We start from the raw sequence: 15,499 nt of genomic DNA, 5'->3' as shown, positions 1-15,499 counted from the left end.
CAGTCTATTATAGTGCGAAGAATGAATGAACGGCGATCAACGGCATGTTATGCGTTTTATTTTGTTATCGTGGTCACGGCGAGGAAAGACTGCAGGGTGTGGCCAAAAGAAGTCGTCGTGGAGGGTCAGATGATGATACAGTTTGTGAAGTAAGGTTAGGAGAGCTAAATGGCGTCGACATGTTCGAGTTCCAACTCGGCACGTTGTTTTAGTGCTGTGACACTGGCGAAGCGTGAATAATCTGAAATGAAGCGAACAGCACGGTTTTGCAGGGACTGAAGGTTGTTTATGATGTATGCTTGTTGAAGGTCCCATATGGCAGAAGCGTACTGAATTTTTGGGTGGATTAGCGGGATGTAAGGAAATTTTTTTAAGTGTGAAGGCACGTGTTTGAGATTACGCCTAAGAAGGCCGAGTGCGCGATTGGCTGATGCTAAGATTGTGTTAATATGGTAATGCCAAGTTAGGTCAGACTGAAAGTGAACTCCTAGGTACCTATAAGTTGTTGTAAATTCTACGCTGTCGTTATTGCGGAAGTAGGCTGTAGGAATTCGATTGGAACAGTTAGTAAATGAAATTAACTTTCTTTTAGATGCATTTAGAGACATTAGCCAGAAGGAACAACAAGCCGTTACAGCGTCAAGATCAGTTTGAAGGGATTGGCGGCTGGTTTCATTAGTAATATTACGATATATAACACAATCATCCACGAATAACCCAATTTTAGAAGATACACACTTGGGTAGATCGTCAATAAAAATTTAAAAAATCAGTGGACCAAGTACACTGCCCTGGGGGACTCCAGATGTTACGGGACAGAAGACGAGTTAAAGCCCTTTACAGAGGTGAATTGTTTTCTATTGTAGAGTAACTGTTTGATCCATGAAATAACGTTCGGATGGAGATTTAAGTTTGTCAATTTGGTTAGGAACCTGTGATGAGGAAAGCGATCAAAAGCTATAGAAAATTCTAAATATACTGCGTCAACCTGTAAGCCTGGAATTCCGACGTAGATACCCAAGCATGTGGTTAGCGTTGCAAATGATTGAATCCCTGTGCGGTTACCACAACAATGTTGAAGTTACGAGTAGACCTAAGTGCCAATACGGCGGCATGGCTTCCAGTTCAGTGTTATTCAGGTGGTATTTCTGGGGATGCGTGTCGCGACGTGTTACACACATTAACTTGCATTTGTTAGTGTTAAGCTCCATTTTCCTACTTTGCAGCAATTAGCAATGCTGGTAATGACTGACTGTAAAATTTTCATGTAATTTTCGTTGTAGACTTTCCCATAAACAACACAGTCGAGAGCGTAAAGGTGCATCGAAGGTGTCACATAACTAGGAAGGTCATCAACAAATATCAGGAAAGGCAACTTACCTAAAACAGAGCCCTGAGGAACGCCGGATGTTAGATTCGTTCGGTTTGAATCGTAGCCGTCAAGTGTTACGTACCGGCAGCGTTAGTAAGAAATCACTCAATCCAAAAAAGAAGTTTCGGGTCTAACTTCAAAACAGAAAGCTTGAACATTAGTAGCTTATGGTTAACCTTATCAAATGCTTTCGAGAAGTCAAGGAAAATGATAGCAATGTCGCGTTTCACAGGAAATATGAACGTCTGAAACCATGTTGCACATGTGTGAGAAATGAGTTCTCTTCGAAGAAGCTGAAGATATGCTGGCACGTGGTAAATCAGTTTGCAAGGAATGCTTGTTAATGAATGGGTCTGTAGTTTAGAGTTGAGTGCCTGTTACCGGCTTTGTACAACGGAACCGCCTTCCCGGTCTTCCATTGCAGTGGTAGTTCATTGCATTCAAGTGACTGGTGAAAAATTTTTGCGAAAAAATAGATGACCACATGTTTGTTTGGTTCAGAAATTTTGAATTTATGCTATCAGGCCCCGAAGATGATGAGATTTTCAAGGAATCAATTAACCAGGGTCAATGATCACTGAGAGCATCAGAGAACAATTGGAATCTGGAAATTCATCTGGAACAGATTCTACAGACACGGACGAAAATGCGTTCGAGAATACACTGTTGAGAACACACTGTCTAGAACACAAGGGGATTCATCAGGCGGAATCAACTCTTCTTCGGAATTATCGCGAAGAGAAACGGCTCTGCAATCCTTCATGTTTACAGTGGACCAGAATTTCTTTTGATTGTTTATTAACATATCTGGCAACGTACTGTAATAGAAGCTATCCTTGGCATCCAGGATTGCATCTGCGTACTCTTTTAAAACTGAGAAGTAGGCGTCCCATCGACCATGCGCGTTTCGAGGTTAGCTAGACGAAAGAGCCTTTTTTTTGTTAGATATGCGGGAGAGTGTTCTATTAAACCACGGGGCTCTAGCGTTGACCCTAATACATCTCAATAGAATACGATCCCGCGCCGTACCCGACTCCTATCCAGCCAGTCACGTACGCGGACGTCATGCGCCGCGCGGCCCCATCTCCTGGGCCTTCGCCTTCCACCGCACCATTGGTCGCGGTGCACTCTGAACAGCCGACTCCTTACTGGGCGGATCGGCGCCAGGCACCGCGGAAGACTGACCTCTGGCGCACTCCAGATCAACGCCCGCTCTGCTACCACTGTGGTGAGGCCGGCCATCTCTACCGGCGGTGCCCCTATCGCGAAATGGGACTACGCGGTTTTCCTGTCGACAGCCCCCGTCCACGCCCTGGAGAGCGCCCTCAAGATATCGCCGAGTATGACACCCGCCAGCGTGGTTCATCTCCTCCGCGCCGCGAGTCGCGATCGCCCTCTCCACGCCGGTCTTCGCCCTCTGGGTCCCGTTCCGCCTCAGGACAACGTGGTTCCTCGAGCCCTCGTCGGGAAAACTAGCTCCGGCGGCCTTTGGAGGCGAGGCCGCCGAACGCCGTTCCGACGCAAAGCTTCCACCGCCGCAGCAACTGAATCGCCCCGACGTCGCACGCCGCATCGCTGCACAGTTTTTTCCGACGCGCCTTTCGTATCGCCGCGATGCCGCAACCCCAATCGCCGACGCGCTTCCGCCGCCGCACCGACCCAATCGCCCCGTCGCCGAACGCCGCATCGCCGAAGAGTTTCCCCCAACGCGCTGCTTGAATCGTTCCGACAGCGCAACCCCAGTCGCCGACCAGGTTCCGCTGCCGCACCGACTGAATCCTCCACAACAGCCATCGACGGGCCGTGCTGAAGGCAGGGTCTCCTTGGATATCCCTGTTCTCGTCGACACAAAGGAGGTCAGTGCGTTGGTTGATACGGGCGCAGATTACTCTATCCTTAGCGGACGGCTTGCGACGGCCCTGAAAAAAGTGACGACACCCTGGGACGGTCCCGACATACGCACGGCAGGCGGACATCTTGTCGCACCACTCGGCATGTGTGCGGCCCGGGTTACGGTTCGAGGCTGCACTTTCGTTGCCACTTTTCTCGTTCTCCGCGAATGTTCTCGCGATGTCATCCTTGGCATCGACTTTCTTCGCGAGCACGGTGCGATCATAGACCTCCCGAACCGCTTGGTGACGTTTTCTACCGCAGTGGCCACAGAGAACCAGCGCACCAGGGTTCTCGGTCCGCCCTGCGAGTCGCCGATGATAACGTTACGGTGCCACCACGTGCCAGCATTCCCACGAGAGTTACCTGCGATGAGCCACATAGGGGACTCCGGGTTGTCGAGCCTAATGTCTCCCTCGTACTCACTAAGGGGGTTGCGGTGGCACGGGGCCTTGGATCCTTTCATGACGGTTGTACAGAGGTCCTTGTCACCAACTTCTGCAATGAACATCGACATCTGTTCCGTGGCACAGCCATCGCTTACGTCGACTATGTTCAGGAAGTGGCCGAATGCTTTGCTTGTGCGGAGGACACACCTGGAGCTGACGCCGAAGCGGTCACCAGCGTAGGCATAAATCCTGGCCTTCCACCCACTGAAAAGAGGCAACTCCAGGACCTCTTGCGGGAGTTTGGTGCGCGTTTCACGTCGTCGTCCAAAGTGCGCCAAACGTCGATAGTTAAACACCGCATTATCACGCATGAAGGAGCCCGACCCATCCATCAGCAGCCATATCGTGTGTCCCCTCGTGAGCGAGATGCTATTCAAACACAGGTCGAAGAGATGCTCACAGACGGCGTCATCCAACCGTCAAGCAGTCCGTGGTCGTCTCCTGTCGTCCTCGTGAAAAAGAAAGACGGGACACTACGGTTCTGCGTCGACTACAGGAAGCTGAACAGTGTGACCAAGAAAGACGTGTACCCGCTCCCGCGTATCGACGACACCCTCGACCGCCTTCGTCAAGCCAAGTACTTCTCTTCGGTCGACCTCAGAAGTGGTTATTGGCAGATAGAAGTTGATGAGAGGGACCGTGAGAAAACCGCCTTCATTACACCGGACGGGCTGTATGAATTTCGCGTCCTCCCATTCGGGCTCTGCTGTGCTCCTGCCACGTTCCAAAGAATGATGGACACCGTTCTCACCGGTTTGAAGTGGCAGACCTGTCTTGTTTATCTTGACGATGTCATCATTTTTTCCGCAACGTTCACGGAACATCTGCACCGCCTCAGGACTGTCCTCAAAGCCGTTCGATCCGCCAACCTCTCCCTCAAACCAGAAAAATGCCACTTTGGGTTCACCGAATTGAAGTACCTCGGGCACGTCATTAGTGCTGACGGAATCCGCGCTGACCCAGAGAAGCTTGCTGCCGTTGGTGCCTTTCCGGTCCCCTCCCACAAAAAAGCAGTCCGACGTTTTCTGGGCATGTGCTCCTATTATCGCCGCTTCATTAGAAACTTCGCACAGCTCGCCAGCCCTCTGACGCTCCTAACCCGTGATGGCACGTCATTTTCCTGGGGCAACGAACAACAGACTGCCTTCGACGAGTTACGACGCCTACTCCAATCATCGCCCATCCTGGCACATTTCGACGAAGATGCCGATACGGAGGTGCACACGGATGCGAGCAACGTCGGCCTTGGCGCCGTTCTAGTTCAGCGGCAAAACGGTGTCGACAAAGTAATTGCCTACGCCAGCCGCGCACTGTCGCGTGCTGAGTTGAACTACTCTACCACGGAAAAAGAATGTTTAGCGGTAGTCTGGGCCGCCGCCAAGTTCCGCCCATACCTCTATGGCAGACCGTTTCGTATCGTCACCGACCACCACTCGCTGTGCTGGCTGAAAAATTTAAAGGACCGTTGCGGCCGCCTAGCACGTTGGGCATTACGCCTGCAGGAATTCGATTTCACCGTCACCTACAAGTCAGGCCGGAAACACACCGACGCTGATACTTTGTTACGCGCTCCCGTCGAACCTCCTCCGCAAGACACCACCGACGATGATAGCTTCCTTGGAGCGGTCAGCACATCTGAGCTCGTTTCCAGTCAGCGTGCCGACGCCGAGCTCCGTCTGCTCATCGAACACCTCGAAGGTGGGTGCCCTGAAATACCACGAAACCTAGCTCGTGGACTATCGTCGTTCTGCCTGCGGAGACGGGTGCTCTATAAAAAGAACTCTACTTCAAGTCCGACCACTTACCTGCTCGTCATACCGTCTGATCTGCGGGATGAAGTCCTCCTTGCCTGCCATGATGAACCGACTTCCGGCCACCTTGGAGTTACCCGCACCTTATCCCGAATCCGGCAGAACTATTACTGGCCCAACCTAACTTCAAGTGTCAAGCATTATGTCCGGACATGCCGGCAATGCCAGCGGCGAAAAAAACCCGTGCTCAAGCCTCCTGGACTGCTTCAGTGCATCGAGCCGCCACAAATACCATTCGACAAAGTCGGCATGGACCTTCTGGGGCCATTTCCTCTCTCGTCTTCCGGCCACAAGTGGATCGTAGTCGCCACAGACTACTTGACCCGCTACGCTGAAACGAAGGCCCTTGCGCGAGGTACTGCCGCCGAAGTTGCCCACTTCTTTATGCACGACATCGTGCTTAGACACGGAGCCCCATCGGCCATCATTACTGACCGAGGCAAGACGTTTACAGCCCGACTCCTACGTGACATCTTAGCGCTTAGCCATACTGCTCATCGACCAACAACAGCGTATCATCCCCAAACCAATGGTCTAACGGAACGGCTCAACAAAACATTGGCGGACATGATCTCGATGTACGTCGACGTTGAACACAAAACCTGGGATGAGGTCTTGCCGTACGTCACCTTCGCATATAATACCGCGACGCAGGAAACCACCCAGTTCACCCCGTTCCGTCTCGTGTATGGCAGAGAGGTCCGCATGATGCTAGACGCCATGCTGCCGTACGGCGACGCAGAGCTTCCCCCTGAAGCTGGCCACATCGTGGAGTGAGCAGAGCAGGCCCGTCAGCTGGCCCGCTTGCACATCAAGGACCAGCAATCCGCCGATGCCCGACACTATAACCTTCGGCACAGGGACGTGCACTATGAGCCGGGCGACCACGTGTGGGTGTGGACACCAGTGCGCCGCAAGGGATTGTGCGAAAAGCTTTTAAATAGGTATTTTGGCCCGTACAGAGTCCTGCGCCGCCTGAACAGCGTCAACTACGAAGTTGTCCCCCATGGAACTGTGGTCGCCGGCCCTCAGCGTCAACGGCCTGAAATCGTGTATGTAGTGCGCTTAAAGCCGTACTTTTCGCGTGACTGAGCGCTGCATTCACGCTGTTTCGTACCTTTTCCCCTTACCCCACATGTGAACTTGACTCTCCCTGCATGTCATCTAGCGCGCACTGTATAGTTCACCTCACCCCCCCCCAGTCTTTTTTTTTGTTCCTCCTCCTCTCACTGTACATACCCCATTCCACATCGAGACGATGTTTGCTTTCGCGGGGGGGGGGGGGGGGGGGGGGGAATAATGCCACGCGCCTAACGCGCCGCGCGGCCTCCGCGCTGAGTCGAAGACGACGACGACGCGACGGTGGGCTCTCGTGGCGCGCTATTCTGTTCTGTGTCGTGGAAGCTGGCTCCATAATTAAAAGAAGGCTCCCGGTCTTGGGTTCTTCCCGAAGTCTACCTTCACGGCTCCTCTGGTCGTGACAATATGTTGCAGAGCTCAGTAATCTTCGCCGCAAACAAATCCCAGTTTTGCTGTACAGAACGTAGTTCCTAAGATTTTACGTACAGTGGTAAGCAGCCTTGTCTAGAGCGCTTGAGCAGTGCGCACTTGGTAACAAAAACCGAAATTAGAGAGCAGCCCCTCATTACAGGGCAAAGTTTTCGTGCCTGCTTTGTTTACGAGGCTATCTGGCGCTACTTTCGTGCAAGCGTTGCAGCTGGACCCTAGAGGCTGCCACAAAATCTGGATTTGTTTGCAAGGAAGTGCACCGCCCGAGCGCTCTGGACAAGGCTGCTCACCACTGTACGTGTCCCAGTACTCGCAAAGGTTTTCGTAAAAAGCGAGAAAATTAGCTTCACTGTAGTCGCGAATCTGCTTGGTTTTTGCAGGCGATTGTGAAAAAGAAATTTTTAGATAGAAGTGAAGCAAATAATGGTGAGTAATGACGGGCAAATGGGTGATAGAAGAAAGCAGTTCCGGGCAAGTCGTCAGTATTATAGCTAGCGTGTTAGCGGACTGCGGGCTGTGACGTAAACCTGGTTGTCTGTTTGACAAGCTGAGTGAAATGAAAACATGAGCAGAGGTCAAGAAAGCTCTCACTTTGGGCCGAGAATAGAGAAACGATTGGATACGGATATTATAATACCTGTATTATAATAAATCCATGAAACTGAGCATAGGTATTTGAAAATATGACCTTTCTGCGTGCTCCACTCCAGGCTTCTATCAGAAGGCATTTCCAGATATTTCACGGAAGATTATATTTGGTAGAATCACATATGCACAAGGAGCAGTAAGACGTGTGTAACTCAAGAGCTGTATCAAAAGAAATTGTTATTAAAGTGTTGCGAAAGGAAATAAGCTGTGTTTTAGCTAGTTTGAAGGTAATTAAATTGCTGAAAACCAATCTACAGCCCTTCTCTCAGCCTTTCCTAACGTTGATACGTGTTCTGAAAAATGAGTCGCAAGATACTATAACTGTGTATTTGGCGTACTTAAATACCCATCTGAGATATGCGGCCAGGCGGACGCAAGCTGTGAGGATAATTGCCATCGTAATATGATCAACTAAATGCAATGATTAATATTTACTCAGGGCAGTCAGCATGCATGTTTATAATGAAAACTTACAGGTAGTGGCATTTGATGAACATCCTATCTTGTAGAATTTTAGTAACGCGCCTGTGTCCTGAGATACGCATGAGTAAAATTTCAGGCCAATCTATTTAATTACGTTAGCGGGCCGCCGTGGTGGCTCAGTTGTTACGGCACTCGGCTGCTGACCCGAAAGACGCGGGTCCGATCCCGGCCGCGGCGGTCGAATTTTGATGGAGGCAAAATTCTAGAGGCTCGTGTGCTGTGCGATGTCAGTGCACGTTAAAGAACCTCAGGTGGTCGATATTTCCGTAGCCCTTCACGACGGCGTCGCTCATAGCCCGAGTGGCTTTGGGACGTTAAACCCCATTAAACCATAAGCCATAATTACGTACGCGAGACCATGGCACCAGGCATGAAGGTGGCCTGGTGTGACGCAGCAATTGCGTATGGCACTCCGTCTGACAAGAAAATGGAGTGAGAGGCGACGGCGATTATTTTTCGCTCTTGGCCAGCAGTGCGGTATCGCTGCGCTTAAGCGACTGCATGCGCAGTCTAAGCGTCTCATCATTCACTCTAAAAGCAATCGCTTAAAGAAACAGAGCCCGCCTCACGCCACCCGCACAGTCATTCTTCCGCTTCGCCTGTCAGTCCACTTTCTTGTCAGACGGAGTCATACGCAACAGTTGCGGCACACCAGGGAGGAGGTCGGATTCGGTTGAAATTTTGGACAGGCGTGTCTCAGTGCACAGCCGCGTTACTAAAGTACAAAATAGAATAGTCTTCAAATGCCACTATATCAAAGTTCTCAATATAAACAATCTCCATAACTGCAGTGAGTAAAAGTTACTTTTTGCAATGACTTAATTACTGATATTACGATGACAACTGTACTCGCAGTTTGCACCCGTCTGACAGCATATCCCATGCATGTATCTGTTTATATTGCTAAAGTCCAACTCTGAACACCGTGCATACTTCGCAAGCACTGCTCCACTGCGGCAATCCGCACTGGGAAAATGCGAAAGCACTGATGCCTCCTTCACACTTGTCGGCTTTCGCAGACTATGAAGACGTACCGTCTGAGGACGTTGACGCCCCATCCATGACGGCAAAAACGCTAACGCGTGCACACCATTCACACACCCGACAGAAGCACGCGCACTTGAGGGCGGCGAGGCAAAGACTGAGGTAAGAGGAGAAAATGGCACTCAAGAGTGTTCTAGGAGGTTGTTTTTTTATTCTGCGACCGCTCCTCCAGGACGTCAATGACCCCATTTCACCGAGGTGATATAACGTCAGGCGTCACGATGACACCACGTTGACGCGCGGGTACCGCGAACCCACCCACCGACGCGCCGTGCTTTCTCCTATGACGTAACGGTGGCCACACCATACGTCACGCCATGACAACATGGCACGGCGTCACGCGTCGCTATGGCAACCACGTTGGCTCGTCGTTACCGCTCCCAAATTTTACATTACCTTTTTTTTCGATACATTTTCATTTTTTTTATTTAACATGGTTGCTCGTGGTTCCGTTTTTTCCCATAAATTTGACGTCTACTTCTATTTTCACGTCCTTATATTATATAGACATCCGGTACTATTTTGACGTCTAAGTGACATTTTTGGCTCTAATTAATAAATTATTCCACATCAATCCAATTCTTTCGTGCATCATCCTGACATCATCCTCATCACACAAAATCATTCTTTTTCGCTTAACTCTCTCACCAACGGCGAAATCCTTGCCGGCACGTTTTGCGGACACGAAATCGTCGACATAGCCGACAAAGGTTTTCGCCTGAATAAACATGAACAAAGAGTCAGCAGCGCTATTGTCAGTCGACGGTTCCCCGCCAAGCTGCATACCAGCTGCATAAGTTTTCAAATGTTCACCTCATGCTATCCTTCCGGTTCTTCGCGGTTCCCGCATGATGTGCGCCCGAGTTTGCCGAGAACTGGAGGCAGAAGGAATTCTTGATTAATACACGGTCGGCACTGTCAGTGCGGGTTTGTTCCTGCAAAGATCATTTACAGGCCACCTTCTGTTCCTGTAAGCAGCGCTTTGCCTTCCACAGTCATGGGGTAGCACAACTGCTCCGAGTTGCGGTTAACCCGCCTGGCTAACCTTCCCGCTTCTCCTTATTGGTTTTATTTCCCGAGCACTTCCTCGGGGCCCAGTCGGGCGCCAAACGGGAGCCACATCCCGTGCGGCTCGAAGCTGCCGGCACTTTCAGGCGGGAGCGCCCCGGGGACCCTTTACGCTCGACCGGCAGCGGCGCTGCCGGCGCCGGCGCAGTTGGGAAATGAGACACGCGAAGCCGCGACGGCCAGATGAAAACCGCGCGTTCATATTTCACGCGCTCATTAGCGTAGAGTGGGAGCGCGCGCGCACACAATATACGAAGCCGGGAGACTGCCGAGCCGTGCCTCTGCATTTCCGCCCCCTCGCTATTTGCCCTTCGCGCTCCACCTCCGAAGCAGCGACGCCACCGTGCGGCCCCTTTGTGTCCCCGAGCGACGCAAAGGGGAACTGCTTGCCCGCTTCTCTTACCCCGCTTGCGGACTTCCGTCGCTTTTAGCGGCGTAGCTGTTTTGTGCGTCGCTGCACATGGCGTCAGTTGCATGCTAATCTGCAGGCGGTCGAAACAAGGGAACAAATGATATAAAGGACGCGGCACTTTTAGTGCCGATGTTCTCTTTGGGTTGCGTTTCATGAGGGAAAAGGGAGGTTTCCAGAACGTCGAGGAGAGGTCCCTGTTGCAGACAGCGTCAATAAACGTTTGCACGCATGTAAATACTGCACAGAAAGTATGAAGAGAGGCTCGCGCTGTCGTCCAGTTACTCTGGGATGTATTCGACACCTTCTCGCGAGTGCAGGCCTTCAACTTTGTAGCGCCTGAAGACATGAAATGGCGGCAAAGGCGAGCAGTTTGAATTCTTTCTGCACCCTTTAGCGCTAAGCGTATACCGCATGGAAAGAAGGCGAGGAGAACCGCGTCAACACAGAAAACTGGACATGCCGCGTGGCCTCATGCAGATTGCTGTAGTTAATGCTCGCGTTAGTGACAAAACATAAAATATCGCTTCATATACATGCGGCGCAAGCAAGTTTCGAAGAAACGGCGCATGGATTCGTGTTGTGTCGTCACTGGTCGTCGTGGCTCAGCGACGCACACACCGTGCCGCCGGTCACGTCAAGGTTTGAAACGCTCGGCCGCTTCCACGGGAGATAAGAGGTGGCGTGGTCGCAGGTGTCCCTGTTGCCGGGCGCCGCTTCACTGAAAGGCAAAGCTTTAGAACCACTACAGAGTGAGCCAGTCGGATAGATTACCTGCAAAGATGGCCAAATATGCACGTTTTTCAGAACCAGTGAATGCATTAAGTAGAGCTAACTTTGAGCACCTGGTCAGCACCTGTGGTCACTCGCCAAAAAGATGTTGGCGCTTCGTATGAGAATAATTTTAATTGGAGCGAATTTTTCTTGCAATGGGTGCTGAATTGTTGGTAACTAGAATGAGAGCTGGAAAAAATTGATCGTGGAACGGAATACCGTCTGGTGGCACCGTTGGTTTAAACGAGGCAAATTAGCCACAGTAAAAAGAAGCCTGTCGTAACGCCTTCTGGAATCACTGCACATGCAAAACCAGAAAAGTGCCCCTAGCACTGACACGCGGCAAGCTCCCGTAAATCCCTCCCTCGATAAATGCGCGGTTTCATTTGTATATTCCCCTGAGGTCTTGCCATAGAAAAATCTGTTCTGTACATTGGACAACGAAATGGCAGGCTTGGAAGCTATGAAAGGAGGTTTCGAACAGTAAAAAGCTATTTCCATGGCTGCATTTAGAGCCCGTGCTGCTAGTGGGCACAGCTTTGGTATACCTGTTGCCTCTTTTCCCCGGTGGTCCCGAAAAAGTGGAGGTTGTTGCCAGCAAGTCTTACGGAGGCAGCCGGAAAAAGCAAGTGGATTTATCTTCATTTCAACACGTCATAACTTCGTACCCGTGCAGTCAGCGCACATCACCGCAGATAATAGTGACGAGAGGGCTTTAATTTTCTGTCTGTTCGGAAACTTCATGATTTCATCTACTATGGAGATTTCTCATAACATCGCTAGAAGTATGAAACGAAGCAACGTATATTTCAGTCTTCTTTTGGTAGCCAAACTGTGATAATTTTATGAAGAGAATCGGTTGCTCCTTTAAACTCCAGGTATCGGGAGAATACAAGCTATGGCCAATGCTATGAGTGCTCACAATGAACAAACTACACGTTCGGGCTTCGCATCGGCGCATTTTGTTGTCATATTTTAGCACCCTTATGTGCCCTTTTCCTTCAAACAGCGCTACAAAAGGCCAGACTTATGGTTTCGGTGGGGTATTTTTAATGTTGTGTCCGATTGTTAACGTGAAATGTATGAAAACCAGCAAAACAAGAAAAAAGAATACTGTGCAATAGTGCTGTCGTCGCACCCGCATCACCCAATCATGGTGCTTTGTTTTGCTGTTAGGCTCTATTCTTGATTCCGACACTTTTGATGTGACTGCATTGTGCTCTGCTTGATGAATCACGCTTTTTTTGACCTAAATAAAGGTTCAGGCGCCGAACAAGCACGCATTGAATTGTAACATACCCCATTAGCCGACTAGAATAGTGTCGTGAGATGATCGTTTCACAGAGTTAAACCAATAGAGGGTGATAACAAACGGAAGCCTTGTGGGTACTCGCCTCGCTCCGTCCCGTTAAGTTCGCCTTCCCTACGAATGTGCGATCTCTTTGGTTGCCCGAACTATCAAGGGAGCGCGCCTGCATCGCAGTAGCACCAGCACCGCAGGCAGCGTGACTGTTGCAGGCGCGGGGAAGATAGATCTCTCTCCCTCTCTTCGGTCTGGTAATGCCGTCGCTTTCGGACATTTCGCCGCGGTGCTGCTATCCGTCAGCAGGAGGAAGCTTCGAGAGAATTTATCCCTCGAGCTCGTCCTGGTCGGCCTCGGAGCCTCACCCTAGCACTTAGCGTGGGTGAACACTCGCTCGTAACCCAGTTGGTGAGTTGTACGACTTCAATTTCTTGGTTTATTTTGGAGCTAACAAGGGTATTTCTGTAGCAGCAGTAAATGTCGTATTGTATCAGCTCGTGTTGCTTCGTCCCCAAGAGCGTGGCCCGCCGGGGTTGGCTAGCACTCGCGATCGCGGGTTGGTGTCGGCAGTTCGAACTGTTGGCCGCGAATGAGGAGGATGGGAAGGGGGGGGGGGTGAGGGGGCGTAACCCAGAGGAAGAAATGCGTCCCCAGGCGTGCCGACTGCCTACAATTGAACAGTGCCTGGTGGGATACTCAGCACTCATACCATACACGGCCACTAGCGTTGCAACTCGCAAGTTTCATAACATCTTAGCACTTCAGGAACTCAATAATGATATCACACGCACAGCTAAAACAGTGAAATTGGCATGCCACCTTCCGGATAAAATGTATAAGAGTGCTCTCCTGTCGTTTCGGGGAAAATAAGACCACCAAACGCAATGAATGCTAAGATGAAAACAGTGAACTTGTCCAAGATATACTGTGATGCCAGTGCTCTCATTGGCTTGGCGTATGTTGTTATTAACCTCCTGGCAGGGATCGGTGGCGCATTTTGTTTTATTTTACTCCTATGTGTTCTTGCTCTGTTTTACTGCCATAAGCCAGCTCGCGCAGACGAAAAGACTTCTGAAGACCGCTAAGCTGAGTCTATAGCCCCCGACGTTTACTGCACTTGCCACTTCACGCGAATGAGCATTCAAGAACGTTGAAATGAGATATCTACAAGGACTTTCATCTTCGCTTCCCTACGAATTCCTTGCTTTCCCTACACACTTAATAACTAGTAACATTTGAGTCTAACTCACACTCACAGTAAGTTCCTCGGCAGCAACTATATTTTGACATCCGTCGCTACTGTTCGTGCTCTTATCAGTGGGTGGTTGCATCTTGCACACATCCTTAGGGATACCTAAGGTGCAATGTGTTCGATGCTGCAACGAACTTTTTAAAGAATGCTTGCCAAAGTTTGATAATTTTGATAAAGATAAAAGTACCAACCAGTTTTTCATTAGCATGAAACTCTGTTTTTGTTTACCGGAACTTCAGTATACCCACGTTAAAGAAAGCGCCGAATTACGTCTTTGATGCCTTTAAGGGCAGGAACTACAAGGTGAAACGTCACGACAAATATCCAAAGAAGATTACCAATCGTCGATAATAAGCGCATACTCTACACTTAGAACTCCTTGAGCCGCAGTTTTAGTTCAGAGCCTCGAGAACAATGTTTGCTGTTACCGGTTCAGTAAAGAAATTCATTACTTCCTTTCGAGAAGTCCTTGTGGTTGCGCCGCGGCAACGGCGCTAAGAGGCGCCGGAGTGGCAGTGTTTTTGAAAAGACTCAAACACCAGTCTGGAGGCATCGGATCGCCCTTCCCAGCTAGTATTAAAATCGAGCGGCTTACGCAGGAGATGCGAAGAAGGAACTGTGCAAACGAGAAAACGACGCATCTGTAATGAAGCAACTAGCTCGACTGATTCTACTACGCAGGAAAGGCGCAGTGCTTCATTGCCGTCAACTTTCAATGGCTGACAAAAAGGTTGTAGGGCAAAGAGTCACAAAGCGGAATATTGCTCAAGTTGATATGGTGTTCTTCACGCAGAAGCAAAGAAAGAGCATCTGAAAACGAGTCACAAAGGGACAGCGGAGACAGCGGCTTATCTTGGGTTTCGCTCGAATGTCGAGGCGAATATTGCGAAAGAAATCTGAGAGCAGTGACAGTCTTATTTGCGGCACATCTCGTCAATGAATACCGATTGCTTCGTAGGAGATTGAAGTTATCGGAACCGCCGCAATAGTCAGGCTGTCATCCCCCATGATGAGGCCAGCGTCGTATTTCTCAATTCCAGCGCTTGCTGAGTTGCAATATCTCCACCAGATGAAAGATCAAGTCTATTGATCGGGTAGGTCACGCCGAAGCGAGGATGACAGCTCGGGTGATGCCCTAGCAACAGAACCTCTGACTTCCGTAGGAAGCATTTTCGAGTTGTGAACTAATTTGGATACCCGATGCTTTCAACTTGCTGAGGCAAAATATGCTATTGAAGATATGCCGGAGACTCAACAAGAAGTCTCATAAGCTGCGTACTTTTCACTATCTATCCGCTAGACGACGGAGATGGTAGAGTACCTATTTGTGCCCTCTCCAATGATTGCCCTTACTGTCTTGCCCGCTGGCATCGTAAGTGCGCAGCTGATCCCCCGCGAGTGCATCTTCCCCTCGACCCCACATGCATAGTACAAGTAACTCCAGTATGAAATGGAGGAACCAGTTTGTCGGTGGTTATATCTGCACT

Source organism: Amblyomma mixtum, chromosome 6 (genome assembly GCF_055824585.1).
Source record: "Amblyomma mixtum isolate Tamu chromosome 6, ASM5582458v1, whole genome shotgun sequence".
Lineage (NCBI taxonomy): Eukaryota > Metazoa > Arthropoda > Arachnida > Ixodida > Ixodidae > Amblyomma > Amblyomma mixtum.
The sequence above is the reverse complement of the archived record's forward strand: the minus strand, read 5'-3'. Positions refer to the sequence as shown.